This window comes from Pelodiscus sinensis, chromosome 2 (assembly GCF_052426305.1).
Source record: "Pelodiscus sinensis isolate ZL-2025 chromosome 2, ASM5242630v1, whole genome shotgun sequence".
Taxonomy (NCBI): domain Eukaryota; kingdom Metazoa; phylum Chordata; order Testudines; family Trionychidae; genus Pelodiscus; species Pelodiscus sinensis.
Window position 1 is genome coordinate 26,648,066 of NC_143053.1, and position 24,840 is coordinate 26,672,905.

At 40.0% G+C, this 24,840-nt stretch overlaps 1 protein-coding gene and 1 long non-coding RNA gene across 8 annotated transcripts in view; one reads left to right on the forward strand and one right to left on the reverse strand.

The window, feature by feature from the left end:
• LOC149525242 (uncharacterized) overlaps window positions 1–14,531 on the reverse strand; it is a 37,186-nt gene extending 22,655 nt beyond the window's left edge. The window contains exon 1 of the long non-coding RNA XR_016348692.1: window positions 14,399–14,531. This is a non-coding gene — a long non-coding RNA (uncharacterized LOC149525242). The remainder of the gene's footprint in view (window positions 1–14,398) is intronic.
• The window catches only part of TRPS1 (transcriptional repressor GATA binding 1), a 283,229-nt gene that overhangs the window by 184,107 nt on the left and 74,282 nt on the right, over window positions 1–24,840 (forward strand). The gene's annotated exons all lie outside the window — the stretch shown is intronic.

The window sequence follows — 24,840 nt, forward strand, 5'->3', positions numbered from 1 at the left end:
GTTCAAAGCACAGCCTTTCCTTCTAGAAAACGTGTTCTCAAGACTTTTGAATAAGAATGGGGAGGCAGTTAGATCAGTGACTAGGAGTCAGGAGATCGGCACACGTGGACTTCCATTTGCACCTGTGTTAATTAGGAGTAAACTGAAGTCAGTGGAATTTCAGTGGTGTAAAGTTACTGGATGTGAAAGAAGAATTGGTGCACCCCAACAGGGGATGTAAGTAACTAACCAATTAGTTGACTATCTGATAAGTAAAAGCTTATTGGATAATGGACACACTACTCGACTAGTAGCTTACCCTCCCCCTTGCTTCCTCTATCAGAAAGAGGCAGCAAGGGGGGGGGAGAGGAAAAGGTGCTGGGGGGAGTTTGCTTAAAAGCTGGTTCCCTCCAGCTCCAGCTCCATGGAAGGGGGCAGGGGCGCATAGGTGGCATTCCAACTTTGAAATGAGATACATTTCAAAGCAGAAGTGCCTCATGGAGCCTGGGGTAAGTTGGGGACTCTAAGGCTATGTCTACACAGCGGCGTTATTTTGGAATAAGGTATTCCAGAAAAGAGATTCCAGTGTGTCTACACACAAAATGCATTTTGAAATAGTGCATATTCACTGATTGGATGCTGAATCACATTTAAGGCCACCCAGGACTAGTTCAGGCAGGGCATCAGGTCAGTAACTACCTCATGTGGCTGCTGCTTGAGGCTATCTGAGGCTCATGCTTAAAGGCACCCTCCTGGACAGCCGTTTCTCAGGTTTCCCTGCTTGCTTGCCTACCTCTCTGAGGGTCAGCAAAGCATTTTCTCCTTTTGCTCTGGTTGCCCTCACTCAGGACACCGCAGCGCACTCTGCTATGGAGCAGGAGCTCTTGGAGCTTTTGCTGCAAGTCATGCAGAACTTTCTGCAGACTGCCTCCCAGGCTCTTCAGGAACCCAACTCCCAGGGCTTCTTGGAGACCCTCCTTGTGTATGTGGGGGAGAAGAAGTGCTTTCTCCACTTGAAGCTCCAGATGGACATTAAATAGGCAAAAAGAATTACCTGGTCAAGTCACTAAGGCTAACCCTACTCCTTCAAAACGTGGGAGAGGATTGTTAATGATCACAGGTGTTCCATGGCTATCCCAGCTCATGCAAAAGATGACACCTGCAGCATCACAGGGGCCCAACACCATACTGAAGTGTTGGTTCCATACTGAACCTATTTTCACTGACGTCAGAGACAGAAGAATTGTCAGTGGGAGCAAGATCAGAGAGCAATTGACTGAATCACCAGTCCCACTTCCTTCATTGTCTCAGCATTGGTAGTAACTCTCCCATCCAAGTACTAGGTTGGACACTAGCAGCAATTTTAAGTTCTGATGAGATCGAACAAGATAGTGCATAGATGCCAAGCTGTTATGTAATTGCTAGTTTATTTCTGTGAGCAGGCATCACTTGTGACTCATTTGGTTCACAGGCCTATAATATCAGAAAAAAATTAGTTTGTATGGAACAGGACTGTGGATTAGATGGTCTAATATGTCTTATTGTTCTGTAATAGTTATATGGTGGAAATTGTAAGGATCTAGCAAATAATCTAGGCATATGAAACATAATTCATAGCACCAACTAGCTTCCTGTACCAACTTGATTTCTTTTATTCTATGGAACTGTTTGTGGAGAAAGGCCATACTCTATGCATTGAATGATATTGGAATCTGTCTGAAAATGTGTTCTCAGATTCAGATAGACATACATTATGTGATTGAAAACTTAACCCTACTGAAATTAATGGCAAAACTCCCACTGACCTCACCATATATTTTCCTTTCCAAAAAAAGAACAGCTTCTCATTTCCAAACCCACTCTCCAATTCTTAATCTAAATTACTGTGATCTTTATCAGTCATGTATACAGGTAAAGACCTGGCACATAATGCAGGAATGGGTGAAAATGAGACATTTTGGAGGGCATCTTCCCATCTGGCTGATACAGATCTCTCAAGAAAATAAACCAAATTATCATTTTTATAGCCTTTTTAGAAGAATACAAATGATTGTTGATTCTAAAAGTTCCAAGAGCTTTAAAAAAGAAACCTCAAACCTCCAAAATGCTCTGCTACACTAAATCAGTGTGGGAAACCAACTTCCTATAATATGATCATATTTGACAATGAATTACTACACCCTGTTCTCCTCTGTCATCTCAGCATTCAGTTCACTATGCTTTGTGACAAACGGTACAATAAAGGCTTTGTCATATGTTTATGTCTCAAATGTATAGTTTGCAATCAGCAATTTGTTTCTTTGAAGGAACTTATTTCAGTAACTGGACATGCCATGTTGCGGTTGATATTTTGTTTGTTTTGTTTGCTTTCATGGGGGATGTCCTTACTTTTGTCTTCTTGGTTACTGAACTGTAATGCTTATGAAGAAAGCTACATAACTAAATAAAAATTGTTAGAGTGAAATATTTCTCTTCTTTTGGAACATTTTTAACAGTATATTTTTAAAGAGGCAAGATAGTTTTCCTTCATAAATATTAAGGCCAAAAGAGACCATTGCGATCACCTGGTGTGGCGTCCTGCATAATACAAATCATAGAACTTTGCCCAGTAAATCCTGTATCAAGCCCGTAATATGTGGTTGAGCTGGAGCAGTAACTTCACAACCAACTCTTTCAAAGACATATAATCCTGATTTAGACATTTCAAGGGTTGGTGCATCCACCACATCCCTAGCTACTTATTTGAAGCACTTACTGCAGATTGTCTAAGGTTGGACTCGTATAAAATTTTAAATAGCTTAACACAGCTTCTGCTGGTGACATCCCTATGTAACAGGGTAGTGGAGGTACCATCACCTCCTGTCACCATAGAATGAATTCTTTCTTCCGAGAAGCTTCTCCTTTAGGCACAGTTGAAACCAATTTGCAATCTGAATCTGGTTGAATGGGCATAATTGAATTCCTAAGAATCACTCCCCCAAAGTGTTGTCCTTTGGTACTTCTGTAAGCACTTCCTTTGGCTTGTTCTTCCAACTTGAAATAGCGTGCATATTCTATAATGATCTGTGAGACTCATTTAATACTGTAATTGTCAAAAGATCCAGTAGGTTTTTTAAATGTGGTTAATTTTTAGTTTTTGTTTTCCAAAACAAAACAAATAACTTTTAGAAAGGCAGATGTACTAGCCCTGTAAAGTTATATTTCCAGGTATAGTGAAAACTTTGGTCTAAATGGTTCATGCTTGGACTCAGAAAAAATGTGAATTGTGGTCTTGCCTTTGAAACTGCTTGGATCAGAGTGTTCTTGGAAAGATCACTTAGCCATCCTTTCTCAGTTTCCCATCTGTAAAATGGATATAACAGTACACACCCACGTACGTCATAGAGGATTGTTGTGAAGATGAATTAAACAATACCTTAAAGTGCTTTGGAAATAATCTATGAGTAGTTATTTATGTGAATGTAGACAAACAAATTGCGAATGAATGCCAACTTTTGATTGATTGTTGTAAAAGTAATCAGGTGCAAAATGTAGTTGAATTTTTAGCAAAATTAAAATGTGTGGGCATTTTGCACATTTAAACAGATTCTACTACAGATGGCTCCTTCCACTCTCTTCTGACAATGACTGAAAATGAATATTTAAGAATATTAGAAATGTTTAACCTTGATTCAAAGCTCAGATGGATTAGTATCCCATATCTTGAGGGGGTAATGATGTATATTTTGTTAGCTTCCCCTTCATTTTCTGTTTACTTTTTGATTCTTTAACTGTACTGATCAGGCTCAGTCTTGCCTTTTTTCTGTGCCCAAAACTGATGATGATGTTTGGATGCACAACGAGTTACGGGGTCAGGTCCTGTAGCACCAAAGATCATTTTTTTAAAAAGTGTAGTGTGTTGCACTGATTTGAATTCATCCAATATGGTTGGAAGTTGGGATGTGAATGGGAAACTGGTTGACCTTAAGAATTTATATTTATCAGGTAATGGTTAACCTTCATGGGCTAGGAGCCAATAGCCCAGCATGGGTGGAAGCACCTGGGCTGGAGTAGTTCCTGCCCACGGTGTGGGGTCCACCACAACCTGTCCGTGGTGGGAATAAATGGGATTTTACATCCCTAATTGGAAGAATGGTTCAATGGTAAGGGTGCTAAGTTTGGGATTTGAAAGACAAGGGTCAATTTCCTGCTCTGCAGAAGACTCCCTTTATGACCATGGGCAGTCATGTTCGGCTTGTCTAAACGTGCATTTATCCACCCCAAAAGGGTGTAAATTCTAGTGTGTCATGCTATAAGTGGTCTGTATGGACCCAGTTGGCATAAAGTAAGTATACCTCTGTACATGTCAATGTAGTTCTGTTTCAAAAAAGTACTACAGTAATGTTCACTAGGGAGCTAGTAGTGTGTGCCAGCAGGGTCCACATGAGCCAGTTAGTGTGTACTAGAATTTACACCCCCAGATGTGTTTTAAAGCACCTCATAGACAAGTCTTAATTCTTTCGGTGCCTCAGTGCCTATATAAAAGGACGTTACTAGCAACACCCTGCCTCATGGGAGTGTTGGAGGATAAATACATTATTGATGACCTCCATAGGCTACAGTAATAGAACCCACATTGGTACTTAAGATAAATATCTTTTGTGAATTCCACCTGTGATGGGAGCCATTTTTTTCCCCTAGTGGACCACCTAATCTTTCTGTTTGGACATTTATTTTGGTATCTAAATGGGAGCTGATTTCTTACAAAACCTGACTCTGATTGTTGGTGCTGAGTGCTGGAAAAATGAAGCTCTCAGTCAAAAACCACACAGAAAGATTGTTTGAAAGAATAGAATTGAAGCCTGATCTCTTGAGGCCCCATCCATTGCCTGATCCACAAGAGTAACCTTCCCTGGATGCCTCATCTGTAGACATTATAGTGTAAATGAACTTGTCAGAGTGGCAGCAACATCAACAGCCTTGCTTTATATCCTGTTCGAACATAGGTGGCATGTAAGCTTTTGTAGACAGATCTATTGTGCTAGCTGTTGGTATTATGAAGTATGTCCCTTTTCCTTTCCAGATGCTGTGTGCTACCAAATAAGGGGAAAACATGTGTTTCCCAATGCTGTGATAAGTCAGAGGTATAAGTTGCAGCCTTACCATATTGAGAAAGGAATGCAAAGTGCACCCTTCTCTATCGGCACAGAAAATGTTTACAGAATTCAGCTATAAGACAACGGTGATGTGCACAGAAACAGTTTGCATCACATCATAGCAAAAAAGACAGAGGGCTTTTTAAAATTTCATTTTTGCCTAAGAAAATCATTCTTCATGTTGACATTTTCTATGGTAGATACAATTTTGCATTTTGTTCCAATTTTTTTTCCCTCCCTGGCAGAGAGACTCTTATCTTTGAAGTCAGTGCAATACAGAACATCGCAAATTCTCCTAAGTTAGCTTTTTTCTGTTTTTTCAAATAATTTACAATTTATGCTAAGAGCTGTTCTTACATGTTTTTTTAATAATAAAAACCTCCAAAGAAGAGGAAAAACAGAGGACTTATATTAGAGATGTTTGTATAATCTATTCACAAGTTTCATATTACATTCTAATTTCCCCCCTCCCATTCTTCCAATCTGTGGTGTGTTCTTACTCTTTCTTGTTTGGTGTAATTTGGTGACTACCCCAGTGAAATGAAGGTAAAGTACTGATGTCCTAATCTTTTTTAACTATCCTTTACAAAAAACAGGAAATGAGTTTGTTAAAAAAAAATTACAGCAAAACCAACTTTCACAATATGTTGCTAAGTTTCTGACTTTTAAATAACATATAAGACGTAAAAACAAACAGTGCCTGGCACTCAGACACACAAATAACCATTAAATCAGAAGATTTTTCCTTTGCCAGAATATACAACGTAGGATGATTCTGTTAGTCTGTTTTCTTAGCTATTAAAGTTCCCCCCGTCTTGACTCCAACCCCCAAGATAACATGTTTTTTGAAGTTTAAAATAAAATGATTGAGTAACTATGTGTTCTCTGCCAAGAATATTTTTCAAACATAAGATGTGGCTCATAATATAGGAAATACTTTCCACAACCAAACCAATTGCCCTTCTAATTTAGTATCTATCTCTGATGGTGTCTAATGCTAGATGCTTGAGATGAATTTTACCACAAATGCACCTAATTCACCTAACTATGTAATGCTCTATGGGTAATTTCTTTCAGACTTCAGCAGGTTATCAGTTCATAGGCTAAAGCATGTGGTTTGATCCTGAAAGTCCTTTCTGAGATGAATGGTTCTTACATCTCTCTCAATATATACAAAAGTTTTTCCTGCTGTTCGAATGGCCTCATCAGGCTCTCTGGCCATTAGGGCGTTGGCAATCGTAGCGAGCAAGGTGCAGCCTCCTAGAAAACCTTGTGTAAATAAGGACTATCACATAATTAAAGATTTGTAGGACAAGAGTTATAATTGTTTTCCTAGTTAGTTTCTTCTGTTCTTCTTGACACAAATGATCGAGCCTCTAAATATTTTTCTAAGCTATTTCCTGTAATAATATCTTGAATTGGTGCTTTCCATAGGTTAATTATTCACCTCACAAACATCTATTTCCTACATTTGTTGCTTTTAGCTTAGGACATTTTTGTACTTATTCATTAAAGAAATGGTGGGGAAGAACCACCTTTCTTTCACCCCATCTTTGACTAGTATGCATATTGTGCCTTACTCCAGGGTTTGTTTTCAGATTCACAAAAATTAGTATGGGAAGTTGTAACTTATACTTCTATGCCAAGGGCTGGCCCTCTTTGTGTCCTAAAGCAAATTAATCTGAAGGGAAGGCACCTGCCTTGAAGGTTGTGCTATCTTAGCTGGTATTTGCCTGGTTTGGGAGTGTAAGGGTATCAGATTATGATTGGGACTATCTAGGAGCCCTGCTGATGGAGATTGCAATGAATACCACCCTCACATTCTCTGACAATGCTGGACGTTTCCCTGGGCTATGCTGTTGCTTTTTGACCTCCCTCCACCATGGACTTTGACAGTGCAGTTCACTGTAGATCTTGGGCTGATTCTGGCTCAGTGGATTTTAGAATAACACATTTGCTGAAAGATTTGGATCAAGGGGATAAAAATCTCTGCACAATATGGAGGTCTAAAAATTCAGTGTCAAGTCACAGCTGTATTGACTGATACTGCAAAGAAAGCGTTTTCTTTTTGAGCTGTCAGCACCATCTGTGGTTTTAAAAAGTATTTTAGCTTTATTTTAAACTTCTTACTCATTATTAAAATATTTAAACTGGACAGTTTGAATTCCCACAGGAATAGTGGAAGTTTATTTCAGGACAGTGCTGCCTCAAAGAACATGATAAGCACAACCACATAGGAGGGCAACTGGGTATCAGTCCAGAGAAATACAGGATGTCTTTTCAACTGTAATCCATGTGCTAAAACTATAAACTTTAGCATTGATTAGTTTGGTGGTTTGGCTAGTATCAAGGTTCAACTGTTGATTCCCTACTCTGTCACAGAAGGTAAATTTAAGATATGAAAATACCTCAGCTTTTGTATTTTATTAATAATAATATTTTACCTTTTATTACTGCTTTTCTATTCTAAACTATATACACAAATATATGCAACTGTATGCAATCCTCAACTGATGCATGCTACAGCACTGAAGTGGGGGCATTTTCATCAAGCACATCAGACCAAAACTCTTGTAAAAAGTCTGTGGTGTCTTTAATGCAGTACAGACTGGATGATGGGATGAGAGCTTATAAATAGGAGCCTGAAGTTTATTAGGCCAAACAAATGTATTTCAGAGGGTTACCTGTGTTAATCTGTTTCAGCAAAACCTACAAGGAGTCCATTGACACCTTAAAAAGCTAATACATTTATGCGCTAATAAATTTGTTAGTCTAAAGATATTTCAGACATATACATTTTTCAAACTATATTATTCAGCTCATTAATTTCAACAGTGTTTCATAACTAACTGGTTGATGCTGTTTTGTTATTTGTGACTGGTTACCAGTTACATGTTGTTACTGTCATTTGCCTATATTTTATATAAATAAAGCTGCTTGTAAGAAAGGTACAAAATCTGATATTCACATGTAGCCAAACCTAACTCTGATCATTTAAGTGAAGAGAGTGAAAATAATTGCAATTACCTTAAAAATCAGTGTAGCCTGTTAGAAATAAGAACAATTTAATTTAGATCAAGTAATTCATTATATCCTCCCAAAGGAATTTAACATTCAAAGGCGCATGCCATGTCAAAGATGTGAACTTGGCATATGGCATAGTTATAATAATGTCATGCAAAGGCATTTCAGTTTTGTTAATATTGCTTCTGTGTGATAAGAAGTGGCCTGTTCATAAATATCAGGGAGAGTATTAATGCCAGACAAATTATTTCTATGAATTCTGAATCTTTTATTGGAGAAAAGATGCAGGGAAACTGACACTTGTCCCATGATACTCTCTTTCTTGCTGCCCCCAATCAGTCTCTGAGAACTAGTCATCTTTTATGATGTCCCTAAGTTGGTTTTGGAAGGATAGTGAATGCATTACAAACAAAACAAAATAACTCAGACAGAAAAAAAGTTGAATACATGACTTCCTAAAGAATGAAAATCATTGGCCCACATAATTTGTGACATTTTTGTACCATTATAATTTTCTGTCGTACTATACGTAGTTGCACTCAAAATATGCCTGGTGCTTTCCAGAAACCTCAAAAGATACAGTTCCTGCCACATAGGCTACGTCTACACTGCGGCAGTTTTTCGGAAGAGGAAATGCAAATGGAGTGCTCATTTGCGAATCTTGCGCTCTCGTTTGCATATTCTCTTCCTATCTTTTTTGTGAAAGAGGTTTTTGCGATAAAAAAGCCCCACGGGGCCATTTGTCGGAACCCCCCCATTTTGCACAAGATACTGTAAACCTAATTTTTTGTGGAATAAGGGATCTTGTGCAAAATGGGTTTTTTCCGACAAATAGCCCCGTCTACACAGGGCTTTTTATCGCAAAAACCTCTTTCACAAAAAAGATCAGAAGAGAATATGCAAATGAGAGCGCGAGATTTGCAAATGAACACTCCATTTGCATTTCTTCTTCCGAAAAACTGCTGCAGTGTAGACGTAGCCATAGAATTTACATTTGGGCTGCTGAATAGTTACTTATACTTTCCTTTAAAATGTACAGTGGAAGGTAACAGAGATCCTCATTTACATGGCATATAAAACAAAGCTATGATAAAGATAAATTTGATTCACTTAAAGAGCCTGTTAGAATATTTTTCTAAGGCCTAGTTTTACTTGACTGGTTGTAAAAGTCAAGCAACAAGGCATATGGGAATAAGGAATATGGCTAAGTTTCCTTCCATCCCAAAGGGCCCTAAAAGGAGGGGGGGAGGAGGAGAGAAGAACCTATTAAATACCATCCAATCATGCTTCTTTCCCATCTGTCACTGAACCAGTTGTTTCGGCACTCAAGGAGCCATCACTCTTCAGCCAGTCCATGTTTTCCTAATGGACTAGCCATATGGTACTCTTACTATTTTTCATCATCATCCTTTGGAACATTGCAAAACACCCTTGACAATATCAACAGGAAGCTTATCTGTTGCACATCTGAGGTCAAAATCATGTACAAGTATCCTAAGTCATTATTCATCATCACCACTCATGTTTCTGTTTTAGGTCATTTGTTGGAAGATCTATGCAGAGAATTGCCTCCTCTTCCTCTAATTCATTCAAAACTTCCGATGAACAAGCGAAGTAATTATTTATTATTAAAGCTGTTTACTACCAACTACTCTAGTCTTTAAACTACACATCAGTCTTCACAGCATACGGAAACATATCTAGGTCATACCTATTTATCTACTATTAATAAAGTACCACAAGACAGATTGTCCTGTCACAACTTGTCTTCGCTACATTGGCCATGTTAACCCTAATTTATCACTCAAACTTTGGCCAGCTGGTTCAAATTTCCATCTGGATGATGCCTACCAATATCTCCACTTTCCCAGGTTCCAAGCATCTGAAATTCCTGACTTTTAGAATCTTGATGATTTTCCTTAATGCGCCTACAACACCTGGTTTTCTGTCAATGGGATTTTCTAGAAAAGGGTATTGTGTCTGCAGTTACGTGCCAGCACCTGCAGCAGAGAAGTTGTTGGAGCACTATATCCTCTAACCCAAAGGAAGATAGCAATGAAATAATGGGCTTGGCTCCTCAGTGTCACACATACTATGAACACAATGGTGTGGGTTAGAGGACGTTTGAATGCATAGGTTATCATGTATGAGGTGTTTGATTACGTCAGAATTTTAAGTGTGTGTATGGGGAAGCGATTTGGGGGTCAAGATTTTGATTGGGTCCTGCATATAAGAAAATAAAAACAAAACAATGCTGATAAAATATAAAGAGTATTACTTATACTATTAATGCATGATAAAGAGTAATTGAAATCCAATTTACATGTAACTATGGGGAAATAAACCCTAAAAATCTTCTGACCCTTGGCAATGTGTATATATTAAGGGGAGATGGAAGGACACGAACTAGCCATCTGTGTCTATGCAAAAAGAACAGGGAATGATTAAAAGGAAAAGAGTATCTGGAATGAGAACAGATATTTTTTAAATGAAATGCTTATTTATAGTGTATCACATTTACTGTTTGATCCAATTCCCACTGAAGCCAATGGGAAGACTTCCATTAACATTAATGTTAGTAGGATCAGCTCTCTCATGATGGGACCTGTTATTAACTATTCCACAACACATTTCTCTCGGCATCTTGAATTAACTCCTTAACTTCGAAGCAGGCTGAAAATTAAGTACTGCAGTTTAAGAGGAAAGAGAGTAAACCACTAAAATCCATGACAGCAGAGTTTAATTTTTATTTGTGCACTACAGTAACACATGATGGCCATTACATTTATGCAGTGTTTGTCCCAGGATACTAAAGAGACAAGGTGGTTGAGGTAATATTTCTCATTGGACCAACTTTTGTTGGTGTAAGAGGTAAGATTTCAAGCTTACAGGGATCTGAAGAGCTCTTGAACAAAGAGCTACACAGCACCCTAAACTCGAAATAAAATACTCAATTTGCACTATGCAAATTATGTACCTTTTTGTGATTGTATTTCGAGATCACACCAAATTTCAAAATAATGTGCTATTTTGATACATCCCTTAACCCTCGAGGAACGAGGGTTACAAGGATGCTGAAATAGCACACCTGTTATTTCAAAAAATATTTCAAAATAACAGGCATGTTTAAAAGGCACGGAGTAGCTATTTCAGAATACCTCCAGTATCCCAAAATAGCCCTGCTATCTAGATGTACCCCAACAGAAGTTGGTCCAATAAAAGATATTTCCAAACCCACCTTGCTTCATTGAATTTCTGAATAGAATAGCAAAAGTACTAGAATAGATAGGCCTATAGAATATTAATCACACAGCATGGCTTTATTTTCTTTGTCTACATAGTGATACATTTGCTGTCATTTGATAATGATGCTGCAAAGCAAATGCATGTTTGTAACTGGAAATATTGATTCAAAATGCCTATTTAAAATGTGTATCTACAATTATAATATTGGGTTCATTATTCGTTACATTGTATGGTATAGCATTTAGGACATTCTTTAGTTTTACTATAGTGATCTAATGTCCAGTTGGCTGTCTTTCATCTGCAAAGCCCTACATAATTTCTGTCTCTATCTACATCAAAGACTGGTTTTCTCTTTGTGTGATACCACCACAATTGTGATCAGCTGAGATGCTTGAAGTAATCAACACGTTGTTTGAAAGTGAATGGCTGATAGTAAGGTATTTTCTATGAGGAGTCTTTAACTTAGTCTCCCCTTTGGTTGAAGACAGCCTGCATTTGTTGTCCCTTGGGTATGTCTATACTACAAAGAAGATTGACCCTCCAGAGATCGATCTTGTAGTATTTGATTTAGTGGGTCTAGTGTAGATCCCCAAATCAAATGCTGAGGGCAGCCCCTGATGGCATCCTGTACTCCTCATTCTGTGATAAGTAAGGGAAGCCCACGGGAGCATGTGCTCCCATTGGCCTCCCACAGTGGTAGGCGCTGCAGTGGCTTTGCTTATGGTAAGTCAAATTCAGCTACAGATTTTACGTAGCTGGATGGCGTACCTTAAGCTGACCTGCCTGGTCTTCTGTAGACCAGGCCCAGAAGTACAATGGAATTGCCATAGTGGATGAAACCCATGATCCATCCTGGCCATTTTCCTGTCTCTGACCAGGGCCATTACCAGATGCTTCAGACGAAAGTGTAGGAATCTTGCACTGGGCAGATGTGGTGCTCAGAATCCACTGCAAGTCTCATCTCTTCCTCAGAGTAATTTGCAATTTGACAGATCTTGACTTTGGGGAATATGGATCACTCCTAAAATAGCTTATATTCTTTAGCCTAATCCTATAGTGAAAGCTATATGGGTGTACTTATTTATCTGTGTGGGGCCACTTTGACTTCATAACTTGTTTCAGGAAAGGGGTGTTTTAGCATATAGTTATGCTTGTATAAGTGCCTTGAACTCTGGATTTACTATTTAATGTAAATCAGGAATAAGAGTCAGAAATAATTCGAGTACCAAGAAAATGTGGATATATTGTTCCTGTGCTGTTTAGGCATAACTTTTATTTAAGTTAATGAGGTTTACAAAAAAATGTCAAGTGGAAAATATATTGTATTAGAATACTTGCCCAACATTGCTTGGGTCCATCAGGGCAAGGGGCTGAGGTTGTGTGTCTGTGGGGGGCAGGTACAGGAGTCAAGGCAGAGGCTTGGGGATATGGAAGGCTCAGGGCAGGAGGCGAGAGGTGTGGCTGATGCAGGAGTTGGGGTTGGGGGTCAGAAGAGGCTCAGGGCATGGGGTGGGGGTGCAGGAGTCAGGACAAGGGGGTGCGAGCGAGAGTTCGGGGGTGGGGTTGGGGACTTAGGTCATGGGGTGGGGACAGCCACTGGCTGCTTCTCAAGGGCAACCCAGGATGGCAGGGGCCACACATCCCATCTCTTTCTGATAGAGGCAGCAAGGTGGGTGGGGGGGAGCAACTAGTTGACTAGCATGTCAACTATCCAATAAGCATTGGATCAGATACTCGACTAGTTGTTCACATACCTAGTGACATATTTGGCTTTAGCCACCTCCTAGATCATCCAGTGGTCCACTGATTTTGGGGCAGACTTCCTGCTTCTGATGTACTTAAATAAATGCTGTTAGTTTTTGACTCTTTTGCTACTTGCTCTTCTGATTTTTTCTTTTTTGGGTAGGGCGGGGAGAGGAGAGGAGAGGGTCTAGTTGTACTTTCACACTTGACCTGCCAAAGGTTATGCTCCTTTTTGTTTTCCTTGGTAGATTTTAACTTGCGGGGGAGCTGTCTTTAAGATTGTCTTTTTGTCTCTAACTCTTTTATTCTTTTGTTAAACCATTGTGGTATTTTTCTTGTCCTCACTTTTTTTTTATATACATTTAGGCCATGTCTACTCTAGGAAACTATTTTGAAATAACTAAATTTGACTTACTAACTGCCAGTTTTACAAAATCGAAATAGCTAGGGGAAGCCTAAAAATTAGTCCATACAGATATGCTACCTTGACTTAGAGCCCCAGGAAGCACTGAGGGGGTTATTTCTTCGAATTACTTTGGGGAGTAGTTATTGCAAAATAACAGCACCAGCATGTCCACACTATCACTATTTCTGAAGAAGTGGGTTGTGTTCATGAAAGCTCATGATACCATCTACATGTTTTCTTAGTCTTTAAGGTGCTATTAGTATATTTGTTGTTTTTTAAGGTTTTTTTTAAAAATTAGCATTATTCCCCTAGAAAAGCAGGAGTACAGATTTTTAAATAAGTGGCTCCTTATTTCGAAATAATGGGATTGGTACTGTGGATGTTCTGCTTATAAATTTGACCTAACAGGAGGGCTATTTTGAAATAAAGCCCTAATATAGACCAGGCTTAGTTTAAATCTCTGTTGCAGTGTTTTTTAAAAGTTTACATGCAGTTTGCAGGCATTTCACTCTTGTTAATTGTTTCTTTTAATTTGTTTAACTAGGTCCTTTATTTTTGAGTAGTTCCCCTTTTTGTTGTTTAATACTACTGTAGTGTTTCTGTGGTATTTTCCCAAGCTACAAGGCTATTCAATTTAATTGCAGACTGTGTAAATGCTGTAACGAGAATTAGCATGAAAATATATCCTGTAACTTCTGTTATGAAAATGGGCCATGTTATGACAGTGCCCTCTTGTGATCCAGCAAGGATCAGCACTCTTTATGTTGAGGAAGAATACATTTTAATTCACAGGTAGAAATGAGCTGGGTTGTTGTAGCAAAGGGTGGAAAAGTATGGTTTATAGAGAATAATCACATTCACATACCTTTTGCGTTCCAGTTTCCATCATTATATGGTCTAATTTTTTAACATTGGCTCCATTATGGTATAGTATGGCTTTCGTCACCAAAGTAAATAACAGCTTGTTTCCGTGGGAGCAATCGAAAAACAGAGTAAAAACACCACTTACTGTTTTTGCAAGTTGTGTCAGATTGTCATGGTAATAAAGTGTTGCATCATGTTGTCATGACAACTCAAATTATAAAACTGATTTAAAGAGAATCAAAAAAGGATCTTAGGTGATGAGAATTCTTTAACTTTAATGATTTCAGCTCCTATTTTACATCTTTTTGATTTTTCCCTTTTTTTAATTAAGAAAAATATATATTCATTCAGTGCGTCTACTGAGTAAAGACTTGGAGCAGTCAGTACTCAAGACGTCTGTTTTCTCATTGAGACAGGTATAATACAGGGACTGAAATGTGGAGTCAGACACACTACTGTGCCAAACCATCTCTACCCTGAGCTGGGGAAAGCTTGGAGGGAGATGAAAAGGTATTTCTTCTTTTGTGTTTATTTGTGGCTTTTCTTTAAAGCAAAAACATCCCAAGTGTTCCAAAAAAACAAGTAGTAGAATTGAGAGAAGAGGCAAACTCTGGTTTGGCAGAGCAAACTTAAGCCAAACTATAGTTCTTCATCATTAGACCTCTGTACAGTCTTTGGGAGGAAGTTTCAAAAGTACTCAGCATAGGCACTGACAGGTAGCCCAGGAGATCAGCTCCTACCCTTCCCTCCCAGCATTTCCCACCTGGTGCAATCAGGTATTCAGCAGTGTGCAGGAGGTGTTGTGGGGAGGGGAAAGAGTAGGGACAGGAAGAGGTAGGGGAGAGGATGGAATGGGATGGTAGGTAGGAAGATGTGGGGCAGAGGTGAGGGCTTGTGGGAAGATGTGGAGTGGGAATAGGGTCTGGGGCATAGCAGGGGCCAAGCACCCCCTTGGGCTTGGTTGGTGCCTCTGCTCTGTTCCTTTTGGAATTGATGGGGAGAGAGTTACGAGTGATGCCAAGGGAGCCAAGTTAGGCCAGTATTGAGCACTACTGAATATCCCACCCTCCATGTATTATATAATTCAAATGATAAAAGTCATTTTAGATGAGGACGAGATTAATCCTGGGTACCACAATTGAAAAAGAATTGTAAAGCATGCAATAGTATACACCCCCTCAACCACTCAAAAGAAATAAAAAATAGGTAAATATGCTCATATAGAACCTTATTTAATAATATGCATTGTGTCTTGCACACGTTGATTACTTGGAAATGATATATACGCTTAAAATATGTATAGTCTAAAACCTACTTTCAAGATATGCGGTGAATGATGGTAAGATATTGTTCACTGAATGATGGTAAAACATGCTAAAATCATATCCCTTTGTAGTTTTTGCTTTTGGGAAATGCCATTTCAAAGTCTCATGACTTGGCCAACTCAATGTCACTGAAACACTCAAAGGTGTATTGCTTCATTGAAGAATGTTTACCTACTACATTTTAGCTATCTACCCTCTACATAGCACCATATTAGTGCCAAAGCTGTTTTAAAAATTTAAAAAGTTGCAAGAATTGTTTCATAATGGAGAAGTTTATTTTTCAATGACAGGATTTCAAAAAAACACACACCCTATTTGTAATTAATATGGAGATGAGAATTTTTCAATAAAACTTTAAAAATTATTTTAATGATTATTCATCCTTGGACACAAACTAGATCCATATAATTTCAGGCTAATTTGTGAAAGTTTCACCAAGTGACCAGTAACTGAAAAGAAAAGGATGAAATTGAAATATATGGGAAAATTAACCATCACTGCAACTGGAACCCCAGCTGACTAGGGCATATACACTTAGGGCAGGGGTAGGCAATAAGGAAACTGTGGGCTGGATGAGGTTCAGGAGGGTTAGCCCTGGTGGGCTGCCAGACATTTCATTTAACTGCACATATGCAGGTATGGCCGCTCACAGCTCTTGTTGGCTGTGGATCACCATTCCTGGCCAATGGGAGCTGTGGGAAGCAGTGTCCTGGCTTGTACCACTTTCCACAGCTCCCAGGGTATGTCTACACTACCCCGCTAGTTCGAACTAGCGGGGTAATGTATGCATACCGCACTTGCTAATGAAGCCCGGGATTTGAATTTCCCGGGCTTCATTAGCATAAGCGGGGAGCCGCCATTTTTAAATCCCCGCTGCTTCGAACCCCGTGTCGCGCGGCTACACGGGGCTCGAACTAGGTAGTTCGGACTAGGGTGCCTATTCCGAACTACCGGTACTCCTCGTTTCACGAGGAGTAACGGTAGTTCGGAATAGGACCCCTAGTCCGAACTACCTAGTTCGAGCCCCGTGTAGCCGCGCGACACGGGGTTCGAAGCAGCGGGGATTTAAAAATGGCGGCTCCCCGCTTATGCTAATGAAGCCCGGGAAATTCAAATCCCGGGCTTCATTAGCAAGTGCGGTATGCATACATTACCCTCCTAGTTCGAACTAGGAGGGTAGTGTAGACATACCCCCCGTGTTCGGGAACAGCAAACTGTGGCCAGCGGGAGTTATGAGTGGCCATAGCTGGAGGTGCACAAGTAAGTAAAGCATCTAGCAGTCGGCTGGGGGTTAACCCTGGAGAACCACACCCAGCCTGTAAGTTGCTTATTGCACTGGGTCCAGGACTGAGGTTCCCACCACATACAAATAATAATAATTTCACACATTCATACATGCACACGATGGACAAGATTCTTAGGCCTGGTCTACATTGTACCATTAGGTTGACATAAGGCTCCCAGCAGGGAGATCTGTGCCTGGTGTCTGGTTGTCTGTCTTGTTCCTGACTGGGAGTGGGGACCTGAGGAGGGGCAGCTGGACTTCTCGCATGGCTCAGGGGCCCAGCTTACTGGAGAGGAGCTGTGTTTGGTACTGAGAGCTGTGGCTCACCTCCCCCTTCTCCCCAGGCCACCTTGCATTAGTGGAAGTGCTCCTGATGAGGATGTTCAGCTCTGACACAAGGCCAGTGTGGACATGAAGCACAGTAGTAATTACAGCAGTGGCTGTAAGTTGACCTACTATATATGTCAACTTACATTTACAGTGTGGACATGCCATCAGTTGCACTCTGGCTGCTTTGTCCCACAAAAATATGGCAAGATTGTGGCTCAATCTGACTGCAAGAGTTTAACTACTTGCTACTCTAAAGCTTGATGTTGCTCCCCTCCTTCATCAGTCTCCCAACACTGATGTATTGGGGATGGGATGGAGCTCTGCCCCGCTGACCCACCACTAGCATTAGGTCTTTTAGAAACTTTACTCTAATGAGGTAAAGTAAAGCAGCCAGTGGTGAAGCTGACCAATGCAAAATCAGGGAGTTTTAACTTGTTGCCCAATGTCCCCATTCTCCCACCATGTTATTATTAGCAAATACAGAAGCGACATAAAATGAAAAACGATCCAGTACCACTGGGAATCTGACTATCCAGATTTGGATTTCTGCTTGTGTTACACCAACAGCCAGAACCAAATAGCGAATCTCTGGAGCTTAGTGCATGAGCATCTACAGCTTGAACTAAAAGCCAGCTGGACTTCAGTTAAGGCTAGAGATCAAATTCATTCTTTCTTTCTGCAAGTAGTCTAGGTGCCACTACATGGGACAGCAAACTATATCAAGCAGGTGTGTGGGATGGGACAGCAAACTATATCAAGCAGGTGTGTGGGTTGCACTTGCTGTTTTAATTTCCCCAGAAGACAAGAACAGAGCAGCATTGCCCTGCCATGCTCCTTTGCAACAGATGGAGTTCAAACACAGGGGAGATGTGATCTTTGTACTGATTTCAGTGTGCATGCATCTATTCATGTTCTATTTTGTTTACACTGTGTCTGTCTAAACAGTCTATTACAGGTATACTTACTTATTACCATGGCAATTTGATTACCAGATTCCTTAATGAAAGTCCAGCAAGTAGAAAGAAATGTGGAAACTATTTCAAGCCTGATTTTTCGTGTGATCTTTTTGTTAACTAGCACTGCATGTTTCTTTGATCTAATTTCTTTGCATTCGGCCTTTCCACTCAATTTTAGCAAACCATTTAAGAGCCGTGCAAGTTACAGCAAGTTTTATGCATTAATAGTAGCCAGGTAGTATTATACTATTTTTAATGAATGTCTGTTTTCTATTCTTTACTATGCTTTCTTTGGAAAGAGGCCCATGAAACAAAGTATTAAGAAAACACACTGCTGCCCTGGAATGTGTATATTAGCTGCAGATTATTTCCTATTAGCAGATTAGCTGCAAGGCTATTGGCTCAGAAAGGTCTTTGAGAGTATTTTGTTTTGTAACTGATTCAAGCCATGGGAGAGAATTGCCACCATGATTGGAAAGAAGAATTAGCTACTGTTGCCATGGACACTGGAGTTCACAGTTCCATTGTTAACTCTAGTGTTCCAGAATGAGATGCCCCAGCATGAGTTCTCTTGCTTTGTTAATGAAACGATAGAATATGTTTTTTGGGGGGGAAAGACTGTGAAAGTTCCAGGGAGAGAGAGATGTAAAATTATATTTTATTATAGAACTTAGCATTTAATTTAGGAATCAGCATGAGTTTTTGCTTATGGTAACTCTATATTTGTCTGTTAGATCTTTAACACAGAATTACTTTTCAGCCAAACACTTTTGTTTATCTTTTTGGTAGGGATAGGAACTAATCCTGCTCCTTCTTCCTCAGCAGAGCATGCTAACCAAGTGGAACCTGTGTGGTCCTATAGTGGGAAGAGGGAAAGGATTGAGAGAGCCTGTGCAGAGATCCATATCATTTCTGTGTTCCAGATCGTGTTCCCATAGGGTCTCCCTGCACATCAGTGTAGGAGAGGGGAGAGCTTAGGTTATGAAATACAACAGGACCTGGATCAGCATTAATTAGTTCTTCAGTGCATAGCTGCACAAGCCATTATTCCTTGCAGAAAAGGATTGCACTGGTCTCAGAAGATATACTTTGCAACCTGCAGAGTGGCTCTGGTAGCACATGTAAATCTGAGGGCAGGGAGAATACAAGATTAGGTTTTAACAAAGCAAAGTCAGAAAATAACATTAATTGTACTGTTGTAACAAATTGATACCTGCCTATCTATGAAATAATAACTGACATGCCAATATGAAACATAGCTCATGAAACATGAATGTTGGGTATCAATGCAAAGTGCTTGCTGAATTATAAAATATTTTAAAATCGGCGGTTTGAAGGAGTGTCCCTCTAATCTTGTTGAGCCAGTTTCCTGTCATGATAATAGTTCTGGTTGTATTTCTTAAATTATCTGTTGTTTTAAACAGTCTGTTTACAAAGATGTTATTGTTGCAGCATTTGGGGAAACAACTCATTCAGGAAATTGTCCAAAGAAAAGTAGTTCCACAGTTGCAGTAAGCTGTGAGCAATAGGCATTTTCATTTGAGGATCACAAGATAAGTAACAGGCACATGATGTGATGCATGTATCACCACTCTCATCTGGAACAATAGAGTAGGGAAGGGGAGGGAATGTGGTAACCTAAGTTTATTCACTGCATTCATTTGTAGGGAACTGGCTTTTGTCAGGGCTGATTACAGAAAGATGCAGGCTCATCACGAGAAAAGCAGTGAGCATCACAGAAACATAGGTGATTTTTTGGAACATGTTTCAACAAGTTCTCTACTTACCCCACCAAGGGGGTGGTTTATTCACAGTAAAGACACTGGGTCTCATAGTGTACTAAAGAAACTTAGAGAAACTAAGAGAAACTAGAGAAACTTAAGCAATATAGATGAGGTGGTTCTGTTTGCCATGGATGCTGGTACTGTTTCAGAAGCATTCTCACTTTCTTTCTTATCTTTGTTGAGTTTCTCTACTTTATTTCTATCCTGGCTGCGGCCAGGTCACTCCATTTCCTCCCGCCACTAGTGAGTGCAAGGACAGGCCGAAACCCAGCTGTCAGTGCCAGGCCCCCAATACCCTGGGCTGCCCTTAGACCTGCACTTCCATGTTCCCCTGAAGTGTGCTCCTCCCCTCCCCCCAAAGCAGCTGCCTCAAACTATCCTATGGATGGAACTGCTTTCCACTCACCCATATTAGAGATGTTAAATTTAGTTTAATCTACTAATTGCCTAGATGGAATTTTCATTGATAAGTTGATAAGTGGGGTAACCGCAGAGGGGTTAGTTCCTGGCCCCAGGAGCTAACCCTGCAGCAGGTCTGCCGTTCAAATGTATGAAGAGCCGGTAGGGGATGCAGCGTTAATCAGGACAGCTGATTCCCAGCTTGTGCCAGGTCCCCCCGGCTGTGCACCAACCTTTTACATGTATTAAGAACCAGTAGGCTCTTAATACATTTAAAAAGCAGAGGTGCGTTGTCTGGGACCTGGGAATAAGCTTATTCTTGGCTTGCACCTGGTCCCCACTAACCCTCTGCCTCCTCTGCCCCTTGTGGAGTGGGTGCTAGGGGGAACCAGCTTTTAAGTTGGCTCCCCCTAGCATCGGCTCCTGCTGCCCCCTGATTGCTACCTCTGATAGAGGCAGCAAGCAGGGGGGAGCGATTTGTCAAGGGACTAGTTGACTATCCGATAAATTTATTCTTATCGGATAGTTGACTAGTCGCTTACATACCTAACCCATACGAAAGGAAGAAGGAGTTGGTGTCTTTGTTTGGCCTAGAATCAGTGTCTGTTCCTGAGTGGGACTGGAAAAAGAGGGTCCAGTTTCAGGAGGAACCCACTCACTGTGCATCTCTTTGGTGAATTACATCAGTCTGTAGGAGGATTTCTAGTATTTGAGAAAGTTTTGTATGAACTTGATTAAACAAATAAATGGTGTAAATAGGATATGTAAACAGTTGTCAATCATTCACTCTATTGGCAAATATATTCCCTATCTTTATGAGGAAACTTTTGGTACAGTTATAAGTACTATGAAAGAAATAATTTTGTCTTTGCCTTCTTTCCCTCTAACAAAACTAAATGGTCTTGTATGATCTTGTATTATGACACAAAATTAATCCTTTCATTTTGATCCTGTGATGAAAAGTGAAACAAAAATTCTAATTATTCCTATAAACTGAGGATTCCTCCGTGTGATTACTTGATCTAGCTGAGTTTCATCTTCAGCTTTTGATACAACCAGAAATTGACTAAAACAATTATAGAAACATTAATTTCTATGACTTCTTTTTTTGGTAAAACAAATAAACAAAATCATAGCAGCAAATCTTCATATGCTCTGCATCTGGAGGAAACTAGTATTTGAACATCCCACCCTTTTCAGAGGTTTTTTTTTTTTCGGCTCCTGTGCAGAGAAAATTATTATAAAATTATACATACCAAAGAGGAAGAGGGGGAAAATTAAATAAAATAAACCATCGTTCAATCTATAATGAAAAGGAGCTAACTTGTCTGTTTAACATTTTCCATGGAACACTTTTGTTTGTGCATACATATTGATTTTCCATCTTCAGTAGGAGATTTGTTTATAATAAATACTGTGGTGAGCTGTTTTTGCTCTTGGAACATAGTATGTTTTAGAACTCTGTCTTTACTTAGGAAGGGTTTTCAGAGATCTTTAGAGATAGACAAAACATATATTGTGGTCCAGGATTAGACTTTACAGAACTGTGAAGCTGATTACTGGTTAGAATAATTTTATATTCTTTGGAGATGGAAATTTGCAATAATGAATCACTCTGTAATGTGGAAAAATATATGTTCTTATAAATGTAATACAAAGTTTGAGAATGACTTGTGAAGAAAATCAGGTAATTATACAGAAGTACAGTTTTCAACTATATAGTTATTAACTATATAGTTATCTCTATAATGATATAGCTATCTCTGTCTCCTTTATTAGAACAGATAATGGAACACTGAGTTACAAAACAGAATTGTTTTTAAAATCAATTTAATTTAGAACATGAGTTGCACACAATGGGTAACTTCATGTTACATTAGCTATAATAAACATTTTCTGCAGTGTGAAATTCAGAGTTCACTTGAGTCTTTAAGGCATAGGGTAGAGTGCCCCCCCCCCCCCCCCCCCCCGGAGTTTACTAGGTAGCAAAGAAGAGTATGTACATTGCTGCACCCCTTTATTGGATGTTTCTTAGGCCATGTCTACAAAGAGAGATAAGGTTGAATTTATTAAGGTTGACTTTTTAGCACCTGATTTTGTAAAGTCAAAGGTGCAGGGCTCCACTATGTGCAATAATTCAACATAGTGCAAAGTAGCATGTCCCCTATAGGGTGGTTACCATCGCATCCCATAATGCACTCATTTCCTCTCTCCCTCCTTGCTTGAGTGCAGGGGCGAACAGTCTTTTTGTGCCCCTTTTTCCCTTGGTTATCTGCACAGACACCATAGCATCATAAGCATGGCATCCATAATGAATCCTGTTGAGCATCAAAGCATTATGATAATGATATTAACCATGATGTGCTTAATGTTGGAATATGTCCAAAGCATATCCAAGGTCCATCAGAACGAGTATGAATCTTGGGAGGCCATGAACATACACTTCTGTGAAGCACTTGAGTTGAGTGACTGCCAAATATTACCAGCATTCACTTTTCTGGAAACAGTGGTACTCCAGTTCTGGAGCTGTCAGACAAGCACAGACTGGTGAAACCATTGGTGATGCAGCTATGGGATGATCAGCAATGGCTGCAAAACTTCTGTAAGCATAAGGCCACTTTCGTGGAAGTTTGCAAATTATTTTTCCCCACACTGAAGCACAAGACTACCAGAATGAGGTCCACTTTAAAAATGTAGAAGTGAATCTTGCCATGCCAGAGAGCTACCATTCAGTAGGGAATGAATTCAAAGTGGGGAAATCTACAGTGGTGGGGGCTGATGTGATCCAAGTAGCCCAGGCACCTTCTGCTACAGAGGGTAGTGAATCTGGGAAACATGGAGGATAAACTGGAAGGCTTTGCTGCATTGGGTTTCTTTAACTGTGGTGGGACAATGGATTGAATACACATCCCCACCTTGGCACTCATCCCCCTTGTGAAGGAGTACATAAACTGCAGGGGTACATCTTAATGGTGCTGCAGGCACCGGTGGGTCACAAGGGCCATTTCATCAACATCAATATGGGATGGTCCAGGAAGTTGCATGACATACTCATCTTTAGGAATTCCGGCTTCTTTGGCAAGCTGCAAGCCAGAACGTTTTCCCCAGACTGGAAAATTACCATCAGAGACATTGAAATGCCAATAGTGATCCTTGGTGACCCAGCCTACCCCTTGCTCTCATGGGTCATGAAATCGTACACAAGCAGCCTGGACTGCAGTAAGGAACAGTTCAACTACAGGTTGAGCAAGTACAGAATGGTGGTAGAATGTGCTTTTGGACGTTTAAAGGCAAAGGTCTTGTTGTCTGCTGACTAGGTTAGACCTCAGTGAATGAAACATTCCCATTTTGGTGGCAGCCTGCTGTGTGCTCCATAATATTTGTGAGCGTAAGAGGGAAAACCTAGTCTTCTAGACTAAAAGGAAGGTCTGTCTAAAGACTGTACAGGGTCACAGTTTTAAGTGTCCACTATGTCTTCGTCATCCACACTGTCCACACTGCTGCCTGAAGCTGCCTGAAAAGTGTCTTGGGAGGAATCTGCAGACCGGCTAAGGAAGTTGGTTGGGTCCCCCCAAGGTTTGCATGCAGCTGATCATAGGAGCAGCATGTTTGTGGCAGTGCTCCAGATCATCCATTTCCTTCATTTGTCTTTTGGTATGACTGTCTCAGCTCTTTTATTTTCACTCAGCATAGTTGGGCTTCTCTGGAATACCCTTTCACCTTCATGCCCTTTGCGATCTTGGCATAGATATCTGCATTTCTTTTGCTAGTTCGTAGTTCTGCGTTCAGGATCTCCTGCATGCCCCATGTTGGTACTCATTTGCGACCCTGGGAACTCATGAAATTCATGACCAGGCGTGCTGCTCAGGTGTAGTGCTCATCATGCTGGCCACACAGGAAATGAAATTCAAATTTGCACAGCGCTGCATATGCACTATTGTAAAGTCAATCATGTACAATTCAATTTAGCATTATTGCATATGAAAGCAGGAATACAGAAGTTTAATGGTCCTTAAAGTCAACGGAACAGGCTTGGTGATGTGGACTGCTTGTTTAGAAAATTGACATAATGCATCTAAATTTGACCTTAACTCCCGGTATATACCTGGCCTTATCATCCATCTGTGTGACTGGCCAGGTCTGCTGTCAACTGTGGGTCATGAGTTTGCTGCCTTTCTTCTCTCTCTGGGGTATTTTGAGGTACAGTGGGAAGTGCAATGTGAATAAATACTGCATACGTTCACAAGAGGAATTGATCTAATGCAGAGATAAGCCATAGAAGAGCTAAGCTGAGCTACAGAGTCTTGTTTTAAACTGCTTATAAAATTATTGTATGAGTACATAGCCTTCAAGTATATAGATTT